The sequence below is a fragment of the Phoca vitulina genome, unplaced genomic scaffold (assembly GCF_004348235.1).
Source record: "Phoca vitulina isolate PV1807 unplaced genomic scaffold, GSC_HSeal_1.0 scaffold10, whole genome shotgun sequence".
In the NCBI taxonomy this organism is placed as follows: Eukaryota; Metazoa; Chordata; class Mammalia; order Carnivora; family Phocidae; genus Phoca; species Phoca vitulina.
This window is the reverse complement of record NW_022589713.1, coordinates 2,728,766-2,753,306: the sequence shown is the minus strand read 5'-3', so window position 1 is coordinate 2,753,306 and position 24,541 is coordinate 2,728,766. Positions and strand designations below refer to the sequence as shown.

Genomic DNA, 24,541 nt, shown 5'->3' with positions numbered 1-24,541 from the left:
CCACCCTGAGATCATGACCCTGAGATCACGATCTGAACACAAACCAAGAGTTAGGTGCTCAACTGACTGCGCCACCCAGGCACCCCCAATTACTTGCTTTTTAATTAATATCCATTATGATAAAGCTTTTCATTTGTAAAGCTCATGTCTTTTAAGCCATGAAATGCAATACACAGATATTACTTTTATATTGTATTTTATGCTACTACATATTAGATCATATCTTTTATAAATCAAATGGAACACCTTCTGCTCATTCATAAATCTAATGAATGAGAATTTTTTAAACAGTAAATACTTTGTACATAATCAGATTCCTTTAGACATTTCAAACCACAATTATGAGTTTGCCTTACCTTATTCTCTCACTTATTGATGCAGACTTATCTCACAAAAAATCTTTGCAAGTTTAAACAATTTTCCATCTAATAGATCAGACTTAAGAATTTAATCATATTTTCTTAAGCATACAATGTTTTCTAAAAATTATATATATATATATATATATATATATATATATAAAACTACCTAATGATTAAAAAAACTTGCTACTAAACAATTTACACAAAGATATTACTACCTCAGTACAAAAATTTTAAATAGTTTTCTGGGATTTTGCTCACCTGCCATCATAGGTCAGCTGAGGCAACTCTGTGGAAAATGAATGAGATTTTAAACCCATATCTTGAGTTGTTATTGCATCCCATTTTGTTTCATGATTTTAGATAGCTATTGACTCTCACCCTATGGCATCTCACTGACTATATGAAAATTAAATATGATAAATAAAAATTCTTATCTAGTATTCAGAACACCAGAGATAATCAGTTGTTCATCAGAGGTTTTTCGAAGTCAAAAGCAAGTAGAGGCAGATTGTGAATATTGGTCGTTCCTTATAACAAAACCTTAATAGACTACATTTCCCTGCCTCCTTTGCAGCTGGGTACAGCCATGTGACTAAGTTCTGGCCAATCAGATGTAAGCAGAAAAAAAGGTGCAACTGTGAAAATTACAGGAAGTCTCCTAAAAAGGAAGAGGTGAAGCCTTCAACTTCCCTTTCATTTTCCAGTTGCTTCAGGAGGGGAGCTCCAGCAGTCATCAAGTGCCACAGCCCAAGGATGGCAAATAGAGAAAGGAGTTCTAGTCCCTGATGATCATGGAGCACCATGCTACTTCTGTACTGACCTATAGATTTCTTTTAAGTGAAGGAAAGACAACGTTCTACCTTGTTTAAGCTGCTATTTTTGAGGGCTCTATTACTCACAACTGAACTTAATCCTGACACATGTCTTATTTATCTTACTGTCCCCCCTTCCTCAATATCAGAACTGTGTATTATGGAGCTAGAAAATCAAGAATGTCACATATATTAGGTATATGGGCACAGTCTTTATAAAACACTTTTTAGTTGTTGCCATATCAAGATTGTAGGTTTATGAGTATTAAAATTTTTCTTTTATAATATTTTACAGATGCCAATTTATCTAATCATAAGATTAAATTATTTAAAGAACATGCAGGGGCGCCTTGGTGGCTCAGTTAGTTAAGCGTCTGCCTTTGGCTCAGGTCACGATCTGGGATAGAGCCGTGAGTCGGGCTCCCTGCTGAGTAGGGAGCCTGCTTCTCCCTCTGCCCCTCCCTCTGCTCATGCTCTCTCTCTCCCTCTCTCCCTTTGTCAAATAAACAAATAAAATCCTTAAAAAAAAAAAAAATATCCAGAATGTCCCCAGGTAGCCTTAAGAAGAAAATAAAATAACATGAATCAATGCTGCTTGCCCCATGCCAGTATCAGCATGAGAGGTTGGCTGCAGGGGTACATGAGGCAAGCTCTGGGCCCTCAGCCCAGTTCACTGGAGTCTAGTGAGTACTAGCCAGTCGCTCCTCACCTATGGACCCTCCTAGCCTTTGGCTCAACCTCTCCTACATTAAATGCTGCCAGATTGGCTTTCCTCATCTATTGTTCCCAAAGAAGCTTGGCAGAAATATCACAAGAAGTTAGAGTTTTCTTTTTCATTTAGCACTTCAAATATTTGAAATTGTATAAGATGACTCAATTCCAGGAAACTCCAGGTATCCTGTGACACTTGTTCAGTGAAGTGTTGAAAAAAGACCCACTCCAGGGTCTTACTGAAAGATATGAGCAAGCCAGCTTGTAGGAGGCAAGGACAAAATGTAACTTCAGAAAAGTGTTTCTTTCATTCCCTTGTGGTTTGCAGGTCTTCTCTGCCCCACTCCTACATTGTTCTCTTGAGCTCAGCCTCTGTGTGCTTGGCTCCACAAAAGCCCTGCCACTGGCTTCCCCATAGCAACTGGCTCGCACGCTCCTCCAAATGCTATTTATGAATGTGTGTTTAATTATAAACCCTTTCAAATCCTTTGAAGGGAATATTTATTAAATGCTTATTAAAGCCCCTTTCTTAAACACTACCTTTTTTACTTCTCTTATCTCTCCTTCAAAGTAGGCTCTGTGAGACTCATTTTACAGATGAGAAAATGGAAACTCAGGGTTCCACAGCAAATACTTTTTGGAGCTCTGCATTAATCTCAAATTCATGCAGTTTTTTTCTACTGTTTCTCTCAGCCATGCCAGGAAGAAACTGGGTTAATCAATGGCACTGGCTACCAGCAGAATGGAAGGATCACAGTCTTTGGAATCAGACATACCTGTGTTTAATTCCATTTGGTTATTTCTGAGCTATGTGAGCAAGGGCAATATATTTAAACTTGGTTCTCTCATCTGTAAAATGGGAATAATAATAGTAGATACCTAGTGGGATTGTCAAGGGAATGTGAAAAAGAGCTTGGCACATGCTAGATACTAGATGAACAGTATTTACTCATTTAACCTTTTTTAAAAATTAATTTAACCTTCAAGATGATGACTAAGCATTTAGCATATGCCAGGTCTAAGAGTTCCAATTGCTTTGATGTTTTAAAATTATTTTTTAAAAATTGAAGCTTAGTGGATATACAGTGTTATATTAGTTTCAGGTGTACAATATAGTGATCCAACAATTCTATACATTACATAATGTCCATCACAATAAATGTAGCTACCATCTGTCACCATACAATGTTATTACAATATTATTGACTATAGTCCCTATGCTGTACTTTTGATCCCCGTGACTTACTTATTTTACAACTGGAAGTTTCTACCTCTTAATTGCCTTCACCTATTTCACCCATCCCCCCCCCACACACACCAGTTGTTCTCTGTATTTAAGAGTCTGTTTCTGTTTTCATTTGTTCATTTGTTTTGTTTTTTAGATTCCACGTGTAAGTGAAATCATATGATATTTTTCTCTTTTACTGGCTTATTTCACTTAGCATAATACACTTTAGGTCCATCTATGTTGTCACAAATGGCAAGATTTCATTCTGTTTTATTCCTGAGTAATATTATACACACACACACACACACACACACACACAAACACACACCACATCTTCTTTATCCATCCATTCATCCATCAGTAGACACTGGGGTACTTCCATATTTTGGCTATTGTAAATAATGTGGCAATAAACATAGGCATGAATATATCTTTTTTAATTAGTGTTTTTGTTTTCTTGGATGAGTGGAATTACTGAATTAACGGTATTTCCATTTTTAATTTTTTGAGGAAACCCCATCCTGTTTTCCACAGTGGATGAACCAATTTATATTTCCACTAACAGTGCACGATGGTTCCCTTTTCTCCGTATCTTATTTCTTGTCTTTTTGATGCTAGCCATTCTGGCTAGTGTGAGGTGATAGCTCACTGCGGTTTTGATTTGCATTTCCCTGATGATTAGTGATGTTGAACATCTTTTCATGGATCTGTCGTCAGCTATGTTTTCTTTGGAAAAATGACTATTCAGGTCCTCTGCCCATTTTTAAATCAGATTATTTGGTTTTTTTGGTGTTGAGTTAAATAAGTTCTTTATATATTTTGGATATTAACCCTTTATCAGATATATAATTTGTAGATATCTTCTCCTATTCAATAGGCTGCCTTTTTGTTTTGTTGATGGTTTCCTTTGCTCTGCAAAGATTTGATGTAGTCCCAATAGTTTTGTTTCCCTCGCCTAAGAAGACGTTTCCAGAAAAATATGGCTAAGGTCAATGTTCAAGAGTTATTGCCTATGTTTTCTATTAAGAGTTTTATGGCTTCATGTGTCACATTTAGATCTTTAGTACATTTCGAGTTTATTGTTGTGTATAGTGTAAAAACGTGATCATTTTTTACACCATTTTTTCATTTTCTTTGCATATAGCTGTCCAGTTTTCCCAACACCATTTATTGAAGAAATTGTCTTTTCCCCATTGTCTATTCTTGCCTCTTTTGTAGATTAATTGACCACTTGCATATGGGTTTATTTCTGAGCTTTCTATTCTGTTCCATTAAACAATATGTGTAGTTTTATGCCAGTACCACACTGTTTTGATTACTATAGCTTTGTAGTATATTTTGAAATCTGGGATTGTGATGCTTCCAGTTTTGTTCTTCTTTCTCAAGATTGCTTTGGTTATTCAGTGTCTTTCGTGATTCCATACAAATTTTAGGATTATCTGTTCTAATTTTGTGAAAAATGTTGTTGGTATTTTGATGGGGATCACGCTGAATCTATAAATTCTTTAGGTAGTGTGGACATTTTAACAATATAAATTCTTCCAAACCATGACCATGGTATACCTTTCCATTTGTTTGTATTGTCTTCAATTTCTTTCATCAAAGTCTTAACAGTTTTCAGAGGACAGGTCTTTCACCTCCTTAATTAAATTTATTCCTAGGTACTTTCTTTTTGATGCAGTTGTAAAAGGGACTGTTTTTTTAATTTCTTTTTCATTATTAGTGTATAGAAATGAAACAGATTTCTGTATATTAATTTTGCATTCTGCTACCTTACTGAATTCATTTATTGGTTTTACTAGTTTTTTGGTTGAGTCTTTAGGCTTTTCTTTTTTTTTTTAAGATTTTATTTATTTATTTGACAGAGAGAGAGACACAGTGAGAGAGGGAATACAAAGCAGGGGGATTGGGAGAGGGAGAAGCAGGCTTCCCGCTGAGTAGGGAGCCCGATGCAGGGTTCGATCCCAGGACCCTGGGATCATGACCTGAGCCGAAGGCAGGCGCTTAATGACTGAGCCACCCAGGCGCCCCTCTTTAGGCTTTTCTATATATAGTATCATGTCATCTGCAAATAGTGACAGTTTTACTTCTTTCTAATTGCTCTGAAAATGGCATTAAAGAAATTGAAATTCATTCCTTCTACAAATATTTATAGAATACCAAGTCTGTGTCAAGACTGTTATAGGGACTTGGGATCCTAGAGCTTACATTCTAGCAAGGTGGTGGGGGAGGAGCAGTAAATATAATAAACAAGTTAATTATATAGTATGTTAAGAGATAATAAGTGCTTTGGGGGTTAAAAAGTAGAGGAGTGGAGGAACAAATTTCAGTATTACACAGAGAAGTGATGGCAGGCCTCATTGAGAAGATAAGATTAGGAAAAAAAAAACTCTGAAGGAAGAAAGGAAGTTAGCCAAGCAGACATCTGAGAAAGAAAAGAAGTAGATTTACTATGAAGCTAATGTAGCTTAAATTTCAAGATCCCTAACTTGCAGGTGCCCCTTCAAGGACTTGCTTCTAATTTTGTATTTGTGATTTCTTGATGAAGTTTCACAAACTTGCATACACATCAGTATTTACCCCTACAGAAAAGTATTGCCAGCAGAAGAACCAGTTAAAGCAAAGGCTCTAAGGTAAGCACACCTGACTTGCTCAAGGAATAGAGAGGAGATCACCATGGCAGGAACAGAATGAGCAGAAGAGAGAGATCATATAGGTGTTGGAGGCCACTCCAAGGAACTTCAGCTTTTATGGGAAGCCATTTCGGGTTTTGAGTAAAGTTTTGACATGATATGACTTACATTTCAAAGCACTGCTTTGCCTGGTATATTGAGATCAGATCTAAGAGAGCAAGCCAAAGTAAGGGAATGGTTGGGAGGCCATAGCAATAATCCAGTGGAGAAAGGTGGCTTGGATCAGTATGGCAGCAATGAAAATGGAGAAGGGGTTGGATTCTTGATATATTTTGAAGGTCAAGACAATAGGATTTCCTGATGGATCAGATATGAGTTATGAAGAAGAGAGAGGAGTACATAAAGTAGTGAGACAGCATGGGATCACCAACAAAGTGAGCCTAGAGAAGGGAAGAGGGCCAAGTTCTGAGGCAGGAGGCATACCAACTTTTCAACAAGGGTTTGGAAACACTGGCCTTATATTTTATTGATGTAATTCTTTCATATAAAGGCTGAGATTTAATTCCTTTAGCATTCACTTGTAATTTGATCATTATGATTGTTAAATTAAATGAAACTAAGGTGTATATAAGGCTTAATCTTCCCTCACTCACTCCGTGAAATTCACCTGAGAAGATGTATTACACAAGGTCAAAGAAAAAGGCATCAGAATTGGAATCTACAGACAAGCGTTCTAGTCCCAGTTCTATAGATAATGGGACTGTGAACAAGTCCTATAAACCTCTAGTCATTATTCCCACATCAGTGAGACTAGAGGATTGAAACAAACATTCAGTCCCCTTCCATATTAATGTTAACATTTTTGAGATGAGTCTGTACTTGGTAGGGTTTCTTGTTTTGTTCTTGATATAGTATAAGGAAAATAATTTTGAGCAGAGATAGTGTTTTAATTCTCTCCCTCACACTCCTCTTGATCTGCAAGAGAAGGATATAGCCTGAACCAAATGCTTCAATCAAAACTGAGTTGGAACATGATCCCCTCTCTCTCTGCAGGATTCCTTGGGGAATATACTATGCAGTTCCTGTTGAGAAAGGGAAGTTTCATTGGTCTTGCGACCTGGGGATCTCCTGTAGGTACTTCATCAGATATTCTCCCATAAGGAGAGTCCAGGGCTGAAGCCAAAAGCAGCAGCTCTTACACGTGTTGGATCACGAAGCCCCTTGAGAATCTGATGCAACAGCCACTCTATCCGGCTAACAAGAAAAACATCATTGCCACCAAATACTAGAAATGGAACCCTCATCCTTTAATAAATGAAAAGGCCAAAGATAGAAATAAAGAGACTTGCCCTAGGCCTTGTTGTTAGTAGTAAGTAGTGAATGCAGGACTAGAATCTAGGTGTTGACTATTAGCCAATTTTCTTTCCATTATATGACGTTGCCTTTTATATTTTCCTGCAAAGCTAGTTTCTTAAATTTTTTGGGAGGGGGATAGAGTGCATCATGTTTTGTTTTTCATTCATATTCCATAATATTCAACCATTTAAAGTGTACAATCAATGGTTTTTAGCATATTCAGAGTTGCACAACCATCACCACCATATAATTTTAGAACATTTTATCACCCCAGAAGGAAACCTTGTACCTATTAGCAGTCATTCCCATTCCCCCCACCCCCATCCCTAGGCAGCCACTAATCTACTTTCTATTTCTATGGATTTGTCTACTCTGGGCATTTTCATATAAATGGAATTACACAGTATGCTGTTTTTTGGTGACTGGCTTCTTTCACTTAGAATATTGTTTTCAAAGTTCATCCATGATGGATGAACTTAGCATGTATCAATACTTCCTTTTCATTGCCAAATAAGATCCCATTGTGTCGAATGTTTGGTTACCTATTCATCAGTGGATGAACATTTGGGCTTTTTCCTTTTTTTGACTACTATGAATAATAATGCTATGAACACTTGTGTACAAGTTTTTGTGTGGATATAGGTTTTCATTTCTCTTGCTATACACCCAGGAGACTTGCTGGGTCATGTGACAGCTCTATGTTTAACATTATGAGGAACTGCCAAAATGATTTCCAAAGTGGTTACATCATTTTACAATCCTACCAGCAATGTTACAGGTTCTAATTTCTCCACAGTCTAGCCAATACTTATTATCTTTTTAAAATTATAGCCATCCTAGTAAGTGTGAAGTGGTGACATATGTGGTTAGTGGCCTCCATAATGGACAGAGTAGAACTAGTCAGGGACTAAAATGGAATTCAAAGTCAGATCATAAATTCTTCCACCATTTTTTTTTTCAAGCCAACACTTACTGAGCTTTTACTATGTGGCAGTTACTATACAAAGGGTTGTCTTAGATTACCTCCTTTAACTCTCATCATACCACCATCAACAGGTACTGTTACTGGCCCATTTTATAAATGAGGAGACCAGTTTAGAGAAGTTAAGTTACTAGTGGCTGATAAGTGGCAAATCCGGGATTTAAGTATAGGTCTGTCTCCTGCTGAAGTCTTTAACTGCTACACCATACTGCTAGATATTTTATTCAGTAGATTTACTTTTCCAAAATGAATCTAACCAATCATTGTTTTCAAAGTTTTACCCTCACCATGCATCATCTCTAGCTCCCAGGATATCTATATAGTTGTTTTCAAATTTAGGTATCAGAATCACCTACTTCAATATGCTTCATTAGCTTTGTAGGTGTGTCTGACATATTTACAAAACTTGAGAAACACTGAGTCTGTTAGATTTAAGTTCAGCTGCAATTAATAGAAATGTTACCATAAACAAGATAGAAGTTTATTTTTCTTACCCATTAAGAAGCCCAGAGATAGCTGGTCACTCTAGGGTTGATACCAACCTCTATGGTGTTGGGAACCAGGCTCCTTCTACTTTGTTTCTTTGTTTTGTATGGCTTCAGTTTTTTCCAAAATCATCTTATTATCCAATTGGCTGTTGGAGCTTCAACTATTATATCTGCATTCCAGCCAGCAAGAAGGTAGAAGATGAAAAAAATACACACTTTTCCTTTAAGGATTGACCAGGAATATACATCCACCATTTCCACTTAATTCCATTGGCCCAGAATTGAGACATAATGCCATGCCCTGATACAAAGGAGGCTGGAAAAGTAGTCTTTTTTTCTGAGTGGCTATGTGGTCAGCAAACTATTAGAGGTTCTCTTATGATGGAGGAATGAGGAGGGGTGAATATTTGGGACAGTTAGTCTCCATCACACCCAGGAAGGAGGAAAATTTACCTGATTCCTATTCCTACTTCTGACATGAGACCTATGAGAAATCCTCTCTATAAGAGATTTTTAGATCCCATAGTGAAGATGACTAAGGCAGTGGCTCTCAAACTTTGCTGCACATGGGAATCACCTGGGGATCTTAAAAGCTACCGATGCCTGGCTTCCTTGCCCAATCATTCTGGTTTAATTGGTATAGAATGGAACCTGGGCATCAGGTATTTAAAAGCTCCCATGGTGATTCTAATGTGCAGCAATGTTTGGGAACAACACTCCTAAATTTTGAGGATCTTCAACCTAAGATACATTGAATATGGATTTATTCCATCAATGGCCTTTCTCTGAACCAAAACCTCAGCAGTTGGACTGGTACATGTTCCTGGTATTAAGGTTAGGTATGATCAGGGTAAATCTATTGCAAAAGACAATTCAGAGGGCATGTTCTTCTGACAATAGCCAGTGACATTTTTATGTACAGAGGAGAACACATTTTAATTGTAGCTGTATTTAAACACATGCATTATTGCTATGTGGCATGCAAATAGCTATTCTGGTTGTGTGTGTGTTGCCAGGCTCAGACCTGATGGTGAATCATCCTTGAGCACAACATTTACATTTCAAACCCAAGAACCTATTCAATTCAAATTCAGAGGGCCCTCTCTATTTGGCAGTATGCTTGTCATTTAGAAGCTCCAAATAGCCTTTTAGAAATCCAAACAGTTTGAGCTAGTGGCATCTCAAACTATTACTAGCTGTCAGATATTTTATCCATTCAAGCAGATAGTGGGCAAAGGTTATGTTTTCTTTGAATTGTTAATGCAAGGTCTGTCTTTTAAGTTGAGATATGAAATGAGGAGAAGAGGAATAAAATAGAAAATTTTCAAGGAAGACATCTAGACAGGTCATTTCATCCACCTCTTCACCTTCAGAAAGAATGACATTAAAACACTGTAAACAGATGAGAATCTATACTATTTTTATAGCTCTTAAATGACAGGATTGCACAACCCTGCTCTTACCGCACTACATTTCATTGTAACAATTTGCAGCTAGGAAATACTTCTTTGCATTGAACCCATGGGCTCTGGCCAAGTTAAATCCATTTTCTCCTTGCCAGTCTTCAATTCAGATGGACAACAGCATTCTTTGGGAAATTTTCTCACACACTCGGAAACTATAATAAGTCTCCAGGTTTCTCTTTTCTAATCTGAATAACCTCCCTCCATACCCTCCTCTTACAGTTTTCAATTGTAATCACCTTCATGGCAATCTTCTCTTAACCGTGGGGTTCCCAAAATTGTCTGCATTTGGAATCACCTGAGGAACTTCAATGTCTACTGATGCCTATGTCCCATCTCCACAGATGTGATTTAATTGTCTGGAGTATGTCCTGAACTTTGGAATTTTTAGACGATTCCTAAGTAATTCAAAATTGCAGACAAGTTTGGGAACCACTATCTGAACCCACCCTCTTACCCTCCCCTCCTTCTTCCTTGCTAATGGAACTTCAATAACAGTCCCAGATAAGGGATCGTGATTGGCCCAAACAGTGGTTCCTGGCCTGGCTACATTAGAAACACCTGTAGAGCTTTGACAATAGGAATGCCCGGACCCCATCAACAAATTATATCAGAACATCTAGGGGGCCCCTGGGTGGCTCAGTCGTTAAGCCCGGACCCCACCAACAAATTATATCAGAACATCTAGGGGGCCCCTGGGTGGCTCAGTCGTTAAGCGTCTGCCTTCGGCTCAGGTCATGATCCCCGGGTCCTGGGATCCAGCCCCGCATCGGGCTCCCTGCTCGGCGGGAAGCCTGCTTCTCCTTCTCCCACTCCCCCTGCTTATGTTCTCTCTCTGTCAAAAAAAAAAAAGAAAAAAGAAAAGAACATCTAGGAGTGGGACCCAGAGAAACTGTGCCTTTAAAGAGTGCTCTCCAGATATTTTTAATCCACCACCGGGTTGGAAGCCATTGGTGGGAAATCTGTTTTAAAGTGTTTTCCTAAAATCAGCAGCATCAGTATCAGCTGGGAACTTGAAGTAACACAGATCCTCAGGTCCTAATCCAGGCCCACTGAATCAGAATCTTTGGGGGTGGAGCATACAACAATCTGCTTTATAACAAGCCTTCCAAGTGATTCCAATGCCTACTAAAATTTGAGACATACTAGTCTAAGCCTATTTTGACTAGTTTTGTTCCTGCTTTCCCAGTCTCCCTTTCAACAACAGGTTGCCATGTGATCCAGTGCCGGCCAGTGAGACCTAATAGAGGTCTGGGAAGAGGTGGTTTCTGAGAAGGCTTTTACTTACTTTCTTTTTCTTTTTTTTTGTAGTTCTTTGATTTTATTAACACAAATATGACAAGCATATAAGCTGTCTATTCATTTTCTTCGCTGCACAGCATGGCATTGGGATTGGTGACTCTGATGGCCCGCTGGGCTCCTCTTTCCACATGGCTTTGCGGTTCTTGGAGGGGGCACTGTGGGCAATCTCTGCACAGTAAGATTTGTTGCGTATCAGGAGCACTTCAAGCTCCTTGACGTTGTGGACTAGGAACTTCCAGAAGCCACTGGACAGTATGTGATTTGTTTTCTTGTTGTTCCTGTAACCAGTGTTGGACATCAAGATCTGGCCCTTGAATCTTCTGCACAACCTATTGTCAATGCCTCTGGGTTTCTACCAGTTGTGCTTAATTTTGACATATTAGTCTGACTGGTGTTAGATGAACTTCTTGGTCCTCTTTTTAACAATCTTCGGCTTCAGCAGAGGTCTGAGAGCGGCCATGATGCCGAGTAGGAGATGGCTGACACCTCTGCAGGCAGCACAAAGGAAGGGAGCAGATTTTTACTTTCTTGATACAAGGGAACAGACAAGGCTGGTAGTGTGCTTCTGCTTCTTCCTCCTTTGCCATTTTGAAGGTAGGTGATCCCTGGAACTACAGCTGCCATTTGGGAGGCATGAGGCAAAGCCCAAGAGAGTCACAGAGATACTGACCCTGATGTTAGCACACTGTTGACCAATACCAGCAGTAACCTACTTCCAGACTTCTAGTTATGGGAAAAATAAATCTCTATTTGTTTAAGCCATTGCTAGTAAGGTTTTATGTTGGTTTGCTGCATAACACAATCTTAACCGATAGAAAATCAGATCTTCAAGTACTTTTTAAACATGGAGAAAACTCAGAATGGAATAGAACAGTTATATTTGCAGCTAATCATGCTGAATTTAAGGAAATGTCACCTTCTAATTGAGGTATTCTAAATACTACATCTGTGGATCCCAACATGGTTATAAATCAAGATTTACATGAGGGAGCTATTTAAAATGATTTGTGAACCTCACCTGAGATGTACCAAATTGGAATCTCCCAGATTTGGACTGGGAGACACTATAAGTAACTATTTTTGCCCCCACCTGCCCCAGTCTACAGCACAGCTAAGATCAGGGCAAAGTAAGTGAAAGTAAGGTGCAAAATTTAAAGAGTTGTTTACTCTTAGCATTGTGCAAGTATAGGTTCGACAGTTGCATGACCCTGAGAGTAAAGGCCTCCTTAAATTTTTTGCCCTAGGCACCTCATCTAGCCTCACCCTAGCCTCCACTCTGATTCAGATAAAATTTAACAGGTAGTACCTGTCAAATCATCCTTTATACAAAAAAAATCAGTTAGACAACTGGAATAGTTAATTTTTCAGTGGTGGTTCTAAGTATCGTAAAGCCAAACACATTTACCTAGAAATGATGCCACATACAGTTTAATTTCAATTTTGGGTATGCATCTTGGTATCAGATGACATCAATATCCCTCTGAGTTAAAAAATAACTACAGCACTGATTGTCTCAGTCCCTGTTCACCCACATGAAAACTGGAATGTGATCCTGTGAGGAAAGAATTTAATTAGGTGAGTCAATGGGTGTCAGATAGCATGGTGGTGGCAGAATCCAGGACTAAGATCCTCATGTAACTACTAAGTAGTCAAGTATCTGTTACTCGAATTAAAAGTGGAAACTAGTAGGTGTTTGTAAAAATGTTTCGAGCTTGGCTATTCCTGTTTCCCAAAAGCATTTTAGGACACACATATGCAGTGGTCTCCCAGAAATAGAAGTGTGGGTAACTTAACCCAAAGTGTGGTTCCTGTGTCCAGCCTGTGTTGGATGGTGCGTCAGCAGAATGAATGGGGAGGAATCTCAGTGGGCTGACATTCTGAAGCTTCCTAAGAATGCCTTGTTAGGGCTGGCAGGGAAGTAGGGGTGCTGGCCAGGCAGACAAAGGAAGTCTGCATGTTGAGGCAATGCTAACAGTTAGGACTAAAGCTTTAGATGGACCTGTTTCACTCCACGTTTCATGACTCTGACTTTTGCTTTTATATGTGTAGTATTGCTAGAAACAGCTTGTGGCTAGTAGCAGGAGGACAACCTCAACCAAGTGACCTATAAAAGGACCCGCTTGTCACACCCTCCTCCTGGCTGCAGAGGTGGTATTAGAGCACTTCTCATCTTAGCATGGCTTGTGGGCACTCCAGCATTGATTAGGCAAATATTTAACAAGTAGTTGCTAAAAATAATGACTACTCTTTCCTGCCTGATGTGGGCTAGACACTCCAACTGACTCCTTCCTTCTCTGTGATTGTCTCAGATTTATGGCAGCAGGACTCTATGTCCTGTACCTTACTGCAGGGAGGGGATTGGTTATGGTGCTACCTCTGAACCAAGAATTGAGTACTTGTCTTAAGGCTGCTGCCCTACTTCCTTTCCTAACGGTCTTTATGCAGGTAAGGTGGGACCCAGCAGCAGCTGGCAACCCAGGACTGGATTAAATCAACACCCAAATGTGTCAGAAAGTTTGGATGGAGTCCAAAATGTGTTTGCCAGCCAGGATGATTAAGAACCCACACCTGGTGCCAGAGTGCAACATAGACCTGCCAGCGTACTTGGACAGATCTGTGGCGCTCACTGGAATCTGTGCTCCTGCTATAGGGAAGTCCCAGGGGCTCGGCCCGCAAAGTCCCACTCCTTCAAATACAAAGATTGGGTGTTTTTACGAGATGCATCCTGAAGTATGAAGGGAAGAAATGACATAATGTCTGGGATTTGCTTTACAAATATTTAAATATAAGAACTTCAAAGAAAAAAAAGTGATACAAGGGGCTGGATGAAATGTGGCAAAATTGTGATTATTATTGAATCACGATATTCGATGAATAGGGATTTATTGTGCTATTCTTTCTAATTTTGAATATTTGAACACTTTCAAAGTTAAATCTGTTTAAAAAGTTAAATTGATCATTACAAAACTCATAAATCTTGCAATAAGTCTATGCATAACTTTGCATACTACCCACATCTTTGAGAGGACAGCAAGAAATAGGGAGCCACGCTATGTGGAATCTGATTTGGATTTCTTTCCTACCCAACCCCAACAACCCCCAGCCTGTGCTCAGGACCCTCATTTTGCAGTGAAAAGATGTCAGGACTGGGGCTCAAGAAATCTGGATGCAAGTTTGGTTTGTTCATTAACAATGAGACCTTACAGAAATTGCTTGCTCTGGAGCTTCTTTCCTTCCTCTGTAAACCTGGGATGATCCTGTAATAACACCAGCCTTGTGGGTTATTGGAGGACCATATGAAATAAGGTACCTTGTGAAGTGTTAAGGAAGTGTTATCAACACCAGCACCATGACCTTGGACCAGATGGCCAAGTGCTCTGACCTCAGAGTCCTCCGTTATGAGGGCGGAGAGTACAACAGCATTCCCAAGGCTGTGGGGGAACCACCCAGGAAACTTCTACAGCTGATTCTGCATTGCAGCCTAGTTGGGGGACAGCTGAATTAAGTAATGGTAGTGGTTCTTTCGTGTTCTACCAGTGAAATGGCTGTTGGGGGATTAGGAGTCTGTTGTGCCAAGTTATTTGGATGGCTAGGTACAGGTCACAGTTTTGGGGTAATTTCATGGTGACAAATAGTTAAAGAGAACCAAAATGAGGAGGAAATCTGAACTGGTCTGGTGTGAAACAAGGTCCTTATAGCTAGGAGTAAGCACACAAATTAGGAGAGTGGAGGGGGTCAGCTGTTCTGCTCATGCAGCTGTTATGTAAAATGACTGGTAAGGGGGGCTTTCCTAAGCCACCTGGAAGAGCTTATAAGCAAGAGAGCACTGCCTTGCCTCAGGTGAGAGCAGCACCCATAATTTCTGCAGTCTAGGGGCCCTTTGGGGTGGCTGGTGGGAGGTTGGGCCACATGTGTAGACTGTGGTCTACATTTTTAAGCCATAGAATTCCTAAAATAGGCCTAAGATACAAATGCTTAAAGGGGCTGGGAAGGCAACGGGAGTGAATAATATATGGGTCCTGTATAACATAAGGAGTGGTGGAGACTGTGGCAAACTGGAGAGCCTGTGTCCTGTTTAAAGAGGAGGGCCAGCTCTTGGCATGAAGAAATTTGAGCCTAGGATTGCCAGATGTTCTGATTATTCCACAGAAACTAGAAATCTAGGTTTTTAGGCAAAATTTCTGGAGTTTTAAACGTTGGATTATATATATATATTAAAAGCCTTGGAGATATATGTGTGTGTGTGTGTGTGTGTATAAATAAATAAAAGCCTTGGATGGAGGCTTTTATATATATATATATAATATATTCATTATATATATATATATATATATATATATAAAAGGCTTTGAGGCTGGGGGTTTTAGGGTTTGGCTTGAAGTAAAGAAGGTAAGAGCACGAATGTGGGGAACATTCTTCCAGCCGTCCTGGAGCTGATAGGGGCCATAGGACAAGGCCATTTTCTTTCCTGGCAAGGGTGCTAGTGCAGTGAGGTCGAGTGAGGTTGAGAGTGGGCAGGGAAGCACATCTGGAAATGTCTCTAACTTATTTAGGTCAAGGGTCCCTCTCAACTCCCTACTCCTCCCAGTCCTGCCTCTCCCCAGGAGCAGGCTGGAGGCATTTCCTTTACCTAGTATTTCACTCTTTCTCCATAAGTTCAGCAAGTGGAGCTGACAGCACCCCAGGGGACTCCTACCATTTTCTCAGTCTCCAGGGAGATGCCTCCTGAATGAAAGGATCTAAAAAGAGATACACACACATTTATATATATGCCTTCCTGTTCTCTCAAGCACCAGAATATTTTCTGCTCTGTGCTCCCACACTCCACAGCCTCATTATCATCTCGGAGATTTTTCTCTCCTTCCTCATACCACTGCTTCTGCTGCCACCCCCACCACACACACACACACACACACACACACACACACACACAGTTTCCGCTGTTATCTCTGAGGGCTAGGAGAGTTACTGAGAAGAGAGGAGCATTTCTAGAGCTTCATCTACCTCAATTTGGTCTCAGCCTCAATGTGTGAATACCAAGAAAGCTGTTCCCAGAAATGTTGGAGGGAACATTGCTCTTTCCCCAACCCTGTTCACTCTCCTCCAATCCTCCCATCAATCACTGAGCCCATCACTCATTTCAAGCCTTCTTTTAAACCTAACTTTCTTCAGTCAAAGACAGCCACAAAAACTTTGAGCTCCTTTTCCTCCCCCCCCACCCCACCCTTTGCTCCATTCTCCTATCCCCCTAGTTAGGGAGACTGTACTGGTTTTTCTATTTCTTCCCATTGGTGAGATACAAAGCTAACAGTAAGACACTACAGGGTGTTCAAAAAGTCAGATACATTTGTTTGTAAACAGTATTTTAGTTACTATCCAAATAATATGCTAAATGATTTTCTTCAACCTCCAAACCCCTCCTCAGGTGAAGCATCTCTAAATATAATGCAACGGGTCCAATTGTTAATCTGAAAAGTACAATAAAAACACAATGAGAGCTCTTCTGCCATCGCTACCACCATCCTTGGCACAACTCACCTTGCTCGGATCTTCCTGGGAGAATCCACTGCCATACACCACCATGACGAACTTCACAGTAGACCAGATCGGGGCCATCATGGAGAAGAAGGCCAATATCCGAAACATGTCCATCATTGCCCATGTGGACCATGGCAAGTCCATGCTGATGGACTCGCTGGTGTGCAAGGCCACTGTCATTGTCTCCGCTGGTACTGAGGAGACCCGCTTCACCAACACCTGGAAGGATGAGCAGGAACGTTGCATCACCATCAAGTCAATAGCTATCTCCCTCTATGAGCTCTCAGAGAATGACTTGAACTATGTCAAGTAGAACAAGGATGGTTACAGCTTTCTCATCAACCTCATCAGCTCCCCTGGGCATGTGGACTTCTCCTTGGAGGTGACTGTTGCCCTCCGTGTCACTGATGGTGCCTTGGTGGTGGTGGATTGTGTGTCTGGTGTGTGCGTGCAGACAGAGAGAGACGGTGCTGTGGCAGGCCACTGCTGAGCATAGCAAGCCTGTGCTGATGATGAACAAGATGGACCGGGCTCTGCTCGAGCTGCAGCTGGAGCCTGAGGAGCTTACCAGACCTTCCAGCACATTGTGGAGAATGTCAGTGTCATCATTTCCACCTACGGGGAGGGTGAGAGTGGCCCATGGACAACATCATAATCGACCCTGTACTTAGGACTGTCAGCTTTGGGTCTGGACTCCACAGTTGGGTCTTCACCTTGAAGGAGTTTGTAGAGATGTATGTGGCCAAATTTGCTGCTAAGGGCAAGGGCCATCTGGCGCCTGCTGAGCAGGCCAAGAAAGTGGAGGACATGATGAAGAAGCTGCGGGCTGACCTGTATTTTGATCCAGCCAATAGCAAATTCAGCAAGTCAGCCACCAACCCTGATGGCAAGAACTACCACAGATATCCATTTTCAAGGTGTTTGATGAGATTCACGAATTTCAAGAAAGAGGAGACAGCAAAGTTGACTATGCCTTTGGCCATGTGTTCTTAGGTCTGGTGTCCACTGGCCTGAAGGTCAGGATCATGGGGCCCAACTACACCTCTGGGAAGAAGGAGGACGTGTACCTGAAGCCCATCCAGAGAACAATATTGATGATGTGCTGTTACGTGGAGCTGACTGAAGATGTGCCTTGTGGGAACATGGTGGGTCTGGTGGGCGTAGAACAGTTCCTGGTGAAGACTGGCACCATCCCCAACTTTGAGCATGCCCAAAACATGCAGGTGATGAAGTTCAGCCTAAACCCCATTGTCCAGGTTGCTGTGGAGGCCAAGAATCCAGCCGACCTTCCCAAGCTAGTGGAGGGGCTCAAACAGCTAGCCAAGTTAGACCCTATGGTGCAGTGTGTCATTGAGGAATCAGGGGAGCATACCATTGCAGGCACTGAGGAGCTGCACCTGGAGATCTGTCTGAAGGACCTGGAGGAGGACCATGCATGCATTCCCATCAAGAAAGCTGACCCCGTAGTCTCATACCATGAGACTGTCAGGAGTTGAATGTGCTCTGCCTGTCTGGAGAACTCTGTCCAAGTTCTCCAACAAGCACAACCAGCTGTACATGAAGGCACGGCCCTTCCCTGACGGCCAGACCTTGACAAGGGCGAGGTGTCCACCTGCCAGGAGCTCAAGCAGCGGGCCCACTATCTGGCCAAGAAGTAGAAGTGGGATATGGCCAAGGCCTGCAAGATCTGGTGCTTTGGCCCGACGGCACCGGCCCCAATGTCCTCATTGACATCACCAAGGGTGTACAGTATCTCAACAAGATCAAGGATAGTGTGGTAGCTGGCTTTCAGTGGGCCGCCAAAGAGCAGGCTCTGTATGAGGAAAACATGCATGACGTGCACTTTGATGTCCATGATGTGACCCTGCATGAGGACGCCACCCACTGTGGGAGTGGCCCGATCAACCCCACTGCCCGGTGCTGCCTTTACACTAAGAGGCTGACCACCCAGCCCTGGCTTATGGAGCCTATCTACCTTGTGGAGACTCAGTGTCTGCAACAAGTGAAATTGGTGGCATCTATGGAGTCCTGAACAGGAAGTGGGGTCATGTCTTTGACAAGTCCCAGGTGGCTGGCACCCCCATCTTTGTTGTGAAGGCCTACCCACCTGTGAATGAATCCTTTGGCTTCACTGCTGACCTGACGTCCAACACTGGTGGTAAGACCTCCTCCCAGTGCATTTTTGACCACTGGCAGATCCTGCCCAGGGATCCCTTCCACAACAGCAGCCACCCCAGCCAGGTGGTGGCCAAAACACGCAAGCGAGAAGGCCTGAAGGAAGGCATCCTAGCCCTGGGTAACTTCCTGGACAATTTGTAGGCAGCCCTCCCCTGCAGCCCACCACCCTGGATGGGACTGAGCACAGCCCCTGCACACGGCTGACAACTGACCATAGCAACAAGCCCTCACATTCTCCATGACACGTTGAGACTGTCCAGACAGTGATGCTCCACCTGACAGGTGCTGGGGCACACTCAGTCTCATCGCTCAACATGAACTCTTGATGCCATTTGTTTTGATATTTATTTCAAGATTTCAGAAGCAACAGAAATGCCCTGACAGCAGGGACTTATTTGGCTGGTGGGGAAGTGGGATGAGACACTCAACACTTTTTTTTTCATTTCAGAAACTCAAATGTCCAAAAAAAAAAAAAAAAGAAAGAAAGAAACGAAAGAAAAAGAAACATTAATGCACTAAGAGGTTTATTTTGGGTAAATGGCCCATAGTGGATTTTTTCCCCAGAAAGGGGGAAGGAACAAGCGGGTAGACCTTTCTCTTTGGACAGAAGCTAGAAGGCAGGAAACTTTGTGTGCTGTCACCATGAGCACCTCCAGCTGTATTAGTGCCATTAGAATAATAAATTTGATATGGTGGTGACAAAAAAAAAAACCACTATAAGAGTATCCAAAAATCTGGAAACATAGATAAAATTGTGTATTCATGGTACTTGTTTAGATTAAGCCCACTATTTTAAATGAAGCGATTCCTCACCTGAAATGTAGTTGTAATTGAAAACAGAAATATAAGTTTCTCCTGCATATTTCCATGTGATTAAAAAAACTTAACAAGTGGACAATATGATTAGCACCCATTCCCCATATAGTCTTTGGAGCTAAATGGATTAACATAAGAGACATTTATCTACACATAAATCCTCCCATGAGGATGACCAATTCAAATTCAGAGTAAGTTTATAATATATTTATCAGGATATACCAAAAATAAAGATGATTTTGAATTTTGCATTTTAATGAAATCCTAGAGACTCCAATGAGAAGCCAAGTAGAAAAGGGTCACAGTGTCCTATTTCTATTTTTCTCTAAAAATAGAATTCCTTTTACATAAATATTCTATCTGTATTACACAATAAATCTAAATAAGTGAGAGAGAACTTGTGCTCAGAATCTTGTCACCTCAGCAGAGCTAACTTTTCGTTTGACACTTCTAGCTCTGGTGAGTAATTGCAATGAGCACATTCTCCCATTTTCAATTAATACTATCTCAGAAGTGTGTTCCATGTAGCTATGTAGTCTTTGTAATTTGAATTTCAATACCTATACCATATTTTTAATTATTCCCCAGTTGTTGGGCATTTATTTTATGATCTTTTCCACAATAATTAACACTGTGGCTAATCTTCATTTATTTAGCTTTTTTCCCTTATGAATTATTTCTTTAGAACATTCTAGGAAGTAGGATTAAATAAAGGTCAAGGCCCTAGATGTGAAGAGGTTTTTATTTCACTCAGTGACCAACGGGTTTGAGGGCTTTGCACATGGCCTCCCACCTTTTCCATCAGAGACAGACAATCCTCTATCAGAGGTTTATCAAGTGGCTGCAGTCCCCTACTAGAATGCTGGGACAATCTCAGAGTCAATTTCAGAAAAATATAGGCTTAAATATTATGACCTTTAACCCATATAAGCTTGCTATATGTTGCTACCACATGATTCTCAACAAAAAGTAACACCAGCACTTTCAGATTATAATAATTTTGCTGAAAAAAAAAAGTGACCAAGGAGTGTCATTTAGAAAGTTGTATGCCCCATCAATAAATGTAAAATTTGCATTTCTTTTATATTAGTGAGATTGAACTAGTTTTCATATATTTACTAGTTATTTCTTCTTGAATAAAATGTCTCTTTCTTTCCCCAGCTCATTTACTTGTAAGAATCTACTATTTTTGTATAAACATTTTATATAATAAAAATTTTAAGCCTTTTAAATATGTGCTAATATTTTCCAGTTTATTTTTTTAATATAATTCTAACATTGTGTTAATAAGCTATATCCACCTCCAATTCTCATAGTATTGCTTCAGAAAGCTTTGGATATAGACTTTGGTTCAAAGGGCAATTTAATTTGTGTAAATCACTAACATACATGTTTTCAGAGACAATAACACAAAATTGTCAAGTGTTGGGATTTTTACAACAAGCCAGGATTAAATTGGGGCGCCTGGGTGGCTCAGTCGTTAAGCATCTGCCTTCGGCTCGGGTCATGGTCCCAGGGTCCTGGGATCGAGCCCCGCATCGGGCTCCCTGCTCTGCGGGAAGCCTGCTTCTCCCTCTCCCACTCCCCCTGCTTGTGTTCCCTCTCTCGCTGTGTCTCTCTCTGTCAAAAAATAAATAAAAAATCTTTAAAAAAAAAAAAAAAAAACAACAAGCCAGGATTAAATGATGGAAATATCTTTGGTCAATGCTAAATTTATGTAGTAACTCTTTTTTTTTTTTTTTTGTACCATATAAACAGAATAATCAATTAATATAGGCTGGAACTTGAGGGAACCTCAATGTAGGTCATGGGGTTGGGGCTTGGGAATGTGGAAAGACAGGAACTGGGCCTTCCTGGGATGACATGAGATAAGGTCATGTGGTTTGGGATGGACAGATGACACGTGGACTGGGAAGAACTGAGTTAAGAGGAGTTTCTCTTTTCTGTCTTTCTACATTCTCTTCTCCAGCCCCTTTCTGATCACCAGATCAGATTTCCATAGGACGTAGTTTACAAATAGTTTTAGTGTCTCCCTTCATTTCCTTTCTCTCTTCCTCTCTTCCCAAACTCCCTTACTCCTTTTCCTTTTCTTATGGCAAGACAGTGGAGTCAGACAATCTGGATCCAGGCCCTATCATTTGATTTTTTTTTAAAGATTTATTTATTTGAGAGAGAGGGACAGAGAGAAAGACGATATCAAGCAGACTCCACGCTGAGCGTGGAGCCCAATGTGGGGCTCCATTTCAAGACCCTGAGATAATGACCTGAACCGAATCCAAGAGTCGGATGCTTAACTGACTGAGCCACCCAGGCTCCCCGCTACCATTCGATTATTACTTGACTTTTGCCAGGTTACTTTTTGAGTCTCAGTTTCCTCATCTGTAAAATGGAGACAATAATAGTACCTATTTCTAGAAGGCTTCCATGAAGATTAAAGAAGAAAGTGTTTAAATGCTTAACACAGTGTGGTAGACTACTTTATTCACAAATATTTGATGCTCCCACCTGGAGGAGGATTAGATTCTCCAAACCTACTGATGTCAGCCCTGGCCATGAGTCTTGATTTAGTCAATGAAATATGAATAGAGGTGACATATGACACTTTGAGGCAGAAAATTTAAGAGCCAGTACACAGTTTGCCATGTTTTCTTTTCCCTCTGCCATAATGACCAACAATGTTCCAGCCAGAAACTGTTCTATCACTCTGAGTCTCAAAGTGAAGAGGATGTAGAATAGTCACAGTCAACATGCAGTGGGCATGTAGCATGGGCAAGCAAAAAAAACCTTTGTTACAAGTTATAAGCCACTGAGCTTTGGGGGTTGTTTGTTATCACAGCATAACCTAGCCTATATTGATTTATAAACACAGTATCTAGCATATTTAGCTTATATAATGACTGGTGAGCTCTTAGCCAAGGTCCAGTGCTCAGATAGGCATAAAAAACATTTGAGTTCTGACCAGCCAGAAAGGAGTGTCCTTGATCACACATAGTAACAGCTTCAAAATACATGAAGTTAGAACTAATAGAACTGCAAGGAAAAATAGGCAAATCCACAATTATAGTCAGAGATTTCAATACTTCTATCCCAACAATCGACTAAACAAATAGAAAATCAATAAGGACATAGAATATTTGAACAACAACCAATTTGATCTGTTTGACATTTATAGACTATTCCATCCAACAATAGCGAAACACACATTCTTTTCAAGTGCATACACAGCAATCATCAAGATAAACTATATTCTAGGCCATTTAATAAGTCTTAATTGAAATCATTCAGAGTACATTCTCTGACTACAAAGGAATTATAAATCAGTAAGAGAAAGATATCTGGAAAATCCCTAAATATTTGGAAATTACACTACACAATTCTATACCTGTGTACCAACGAAGAAACAGGAAAACTAGAAAACATCTCAAACAGTATGAAAATGAAAGCACAATGCAGCAAAATTTGTGGGGTGCAGCAAAAGCCATGCTTAGAAGAGCTATACCTTAAAATCTTATATTAAAAAAGAAGGTCCAAAATCAAGAATCAAAGCTTTCAACTTAAGAAGCTGTGAAGAGACTTTAAAACAAAGCAAGCAGAAGGAAACAAATAATAAGAGCAAAAATCAATAAAATAAACACAGACAAAAGAGAAAATGAATGAAACCAAAAGCTGGTTCTTTGAAAAGATCAATAAAATCAAGAGACAAGAAGAAAGAAGACACCAATATTATAAATCAAAGAAAGGACATCACTACAGATTCTATAAATATTAAAAGTACAATAAATTTATCAATAAATTTGACAACTTGAACAAATCTCTTAAAAGACACAACATTGATTCAAAAAGAAATAGAAAACCTGCTTAGCTTCATATCTATTAAAGAAATTAAATTCCTAGTATCTATTTTAAAAATTGAAGTCCTAATCTGAGCCCAAGTCTAGACCCAGAGAGCTCTACTAGTTAATTTCATCAAAAATTTAAGGAAAAATATGATCAGTTCTACATAAAGTCCTTCAAAAAATACAGGAGAGGAGGGTGCCTGGGTGGCTCAGATGGTTAGGTGTCTGCCTTCGGCTCAGGTCATGATCCCAGGGTCCTGGGATCGAGTCCCGCATCGGGCTCCCTGCTCAGCGGGTAGCCTGCTTCTCCCTCTCCCTCTCTCTCTCTGTCTCTCATTAATAAATAAATAAGATCTTTAAAAAAAAATAGAGGGGAGGAAGGAATATGTCCCAACTCATTTCATGAAGCCAGCATTACTAATATCAAAACTTGTTAAAGATCTAAGAAAACCACTGACCAATATCATTCAGGAATGTACGTGCAAAGATCCTTAGCAAGATATTAGCAAATTGAAACCAACAGTATTAAAAATTATACTATACCATGATCCAGTAAGTTTATTCCTGGAAAATGAATTTCAAATCAACCACAAAAATCGGTCAATGTAATTCACCATATTAACAGAAGAAAGGAAAATACAATATGATCATCTCAATAGATAAAAAGCATTCAATAAATGTTTCATTTATAATAAAATCTGTCAGCAATTCAGGAGAACTTCCTAAAGCTGTAGATGAGGACATCTACAAAAGTCTGCAATTAACATCATATTTAATTGTAAGAGACTGCATGAGAAAACATGGGAGAAAATCTTTAAACCTGGGATAGGCAA

General features: G+C 40.3%; 1 pseudogene; it reads left to right on the top strand.

Annotated features, from left to right (window-relative positions):
* Nucleotides 1-16,921: 16,921 nt before the first annotated feature.
* On the top strand, nucleotides 16,922-19,197 carry LOC116635208 (annotated as a pseudogene).
* Nucleotides 19,198-24,541: the final 5,344 nt, after the last annotated feature.